The following is a 3127-nucleotide window of genomic DNA, read 5'->3' on the forward strand; positions in this document are numbered from 1 at the left end:
GGATTGGGAGAGATTTGGGAATCTATAGATGGATGGCTAACACTCCATTGCTTGTGCAATGAGTAGCTGAAACCAAGTAGGACCAAGTAGGAGCTGGTACAATAGGCGAGAACCTTGGCAAGGGAACTTAGCATAAGCCAAGGCAGTGTTGGTCGGATAAACAAGGTAAGCTAGCAAATTGGAAAGGAAAAATTTTGTGGCTTACAACAGGTTGATATGTTAATGGTACCTTAGGGTGTCGGTCATGGCATTGAACACATGGAGCACTTAGACCAAGTGCAATGGTTGAGTGGCACGGATGCCAATTTTTGGGGGCTAGTAAGTCCCTAAGTCCAAAATAGGACGTATGGAGGTTGTGAGTGAGACTCCTCCAAGTGGTCGAAGGTGTGGTTAGGTGACTAAAGTAGAATGGAAAATTTAGTCGCTTACAATTTGGTATCGGAGCTGTTCCTTAGTCCGACTTTTATTGGTGCTCAAGTATATCACCACTGGAGCTGGCATTGAAAGGTCCTAGGAGTGGGCCTATCCTTGAGGAGTAGGTCGGGAAGACATGACTCTACACTACAGTTTATGTGTGAACTTGTAGGCGAAGTGGTGGATAGAAAAATGCCAATAATGGAACGGTTTTGGGATCTTGGGAATAGTATAAAGTTATCCTTAGAGAGTTGAAGATGTGATCCAAATGAGCGTTTGACTTAGCAAACTGGCTAATATAGTTGTGGTAAACAACTATAGTTGGGATCACGGGAAATATAGAGATTCCAAAGCAATAAAGGAGTCACAAAACTATCCTCATATAGTTGAGGTTAGTACTCATGAATGTGAGACCAGGATTAATGACTGTGGGAGGTTAAATATGGAAGAGGACACAAGTCCTTGGAATGGTAGCCGGGGCTACCTTTAATAGATGCTGGAACAACCCAAGGAATTGGGGGTGTACTTAGATCATGAGTTTGTATCCGCATCACATGGACAAGTAGTCCTAAAGGGTAAAGGTTGCCCTCAGAGAACAAATTATAGTGTTGGAATAACACTTATAATGGTTGTTCTGGTGAGTAGGACATGAATACAAGAAGTTGTATTCCAATGAGCTGGCACGTCAAAAGTAAGATCTTATAGGTCAGGGGATTATGAAAAGTCCAAAAGGCTAAATGACTTAAGTGGAGTCAAGGAATGGTTCTAAAGGACTGATGGAAGCATTTGGATTGAGGTGTGTTGTGCTCCACGAAAGATAGGGAGGATCATAAGATCCAAGTATGAGAACGGTGGGTAGCTTATGGGTGGCAGAATGTGCCATACTAAAGTCATGGGAAAGGTGTTCCCAGAAGAAGCAACTTTGGTGCAGAGTTGTGTGCAAACACTATGGTGTAGTGCTAACGGATAGTTAGCACAAGAAACGACCAGGTTGGTCTTGGCAAAGACTTAGACACAAGTGCAAAGTGTTATAAAGGCAGACTCATGGAGCCGATGGTGTGGAGACACCAAATGGGCCAAGGTGTGATACCTTGAGATTACGTTGATAGGTTTATGAGAACCCCTTGCCAAGAGAATCCCAATGGAAATGGGAATAGCATAGTTTAAACTAGAAGGCATGTGGTAGAGTGTGGTGACCCAGATAATGATGAAGGTGTGGAAGCACCAGTAATGAGTTGTAGGACTTGACAACTATGAGACAACTAAGCAAGAAGTGCAGGTAATTGGTTAAATGGGTAGAAGGTAGCTATCCAAGACTTTTTAATAGCATAAAGAAGTTAAATATACCTTTATCAGGGATAAATTGCTTATGTTGCGATATAGTAAGTTAATGTCATAAAAGGAAATGCTCATTGCCAAGGACGCCATCATTGGGACACACAGACACTTTAGAACACCAAGAGGTGGTGTTTAGTGTTGCAAGGGTAATAGATAAGGCCCAAAGGACAAAGTCCTTAGTGAATGATGGATAAAAGGTGCTATCAAAACGTCCAAAGTTGCAAAGACGAGGGAAACCTCTCTACTTGAATTGGACAAAGCCAAAAAAGGATTTTAGTAAAGGCTAATAAAGGCCCCTGAGTAGCAATGTTAATCCTAGTGTTTGGGATTACAAGGTGAACATACCCGGATGGAGGAACCACTCCTGAAGCTATCAGGTAGGTTCATCCTTACGAATACTTGCTAAGGCATGGTAGAAAGTGCAAAGCTATCCTCCTAGTCCGGAGGAGAATAATTGAAGGAAATATATGAGGCCAAAAAGCAAAGTAGTAAATAGATGGAACCGAACCATAGGAATCGAAGGGTATAACCAATGGTGGTTATGCGAGTTGGGAGTAGAGAATCAAGTGGGTGCTCAAGCGGGTTATTATTAATGACCGTGATGCCATGGAGAGTCTAAAATGTGGAATTATCCATATTAGACCATATGGTGGGTAGGGAGTTTGCAAAGGAGAAGCCTTAGCAAGCTAAGGAACAAAGTTCCTTGAAGGTTCCCAAAGACAATTCTAAGTAAATAAGTACCTAGAAAGCCAAGTGTAAATGGTTCTTAAAGTGCGTGAAATCAGAGTGGCACAACAGAAGTGTCATCTTGAAGCTGGCCATGAGGCGAGGCTATCAAGGTTGGGGAAGTAAGCGTGAAAGTCCTTAACCATCGACTTTTGTTCAAAGCCCTCTCTTTGAACACTCGGGAACTGCATGAACCATGTTACAGTGGCCGGATGACTTGCTAAGTGAGATTGGCAAGTCAGAGGAACAAATCCCCTAGTCGAAGGTGCTAACTTCAAAAGGGGTGGCCCATAGGGCCGAGCATGGAGGAGTCCATGCATGATTACAGATTTGTCAAATGAGAGGACTTGGCAGCCCGGAGGAACTAGGTTCCTAAGTTGTGATCTATAACACGCTTTAAGTATAAATTGGTGCACTGGCGTGGGGAGTCACACCAGGCATCCTAGACAATGCCGTCCGTAGATGCATATACGGAGGTTGGGTTCGAGTCCTGACCCTTTAGTGCTTGGGTTCAAGTCCCAAATCACTAGGGCGTGGTGATGGTTTGGAATATGAGGACACTCATTTTTCGGTGGTCATGGACTCTCAGTGAGGAAATTGATTTGGGCACACCGCCAAGCGAGGGATGCCTCGGAGTCGTGATGCACGG

Source organism: Selaginella moellendorffii, unplaced genomic scaffold (genome assembly GCF_000143415.4).
Source record: "Selaginella moellendorffii unplaced genomic scaffold, v1.0 SELMOscaffold_65, whole genome shotgun sequence".
Lineage (NCBI taxonomy): Eukaryota > Viridiplantae > Streptophyta > Lycopodiopsida > Selaginellales > Selaginellaceae > Selaginella > Selaginella moellendorffii.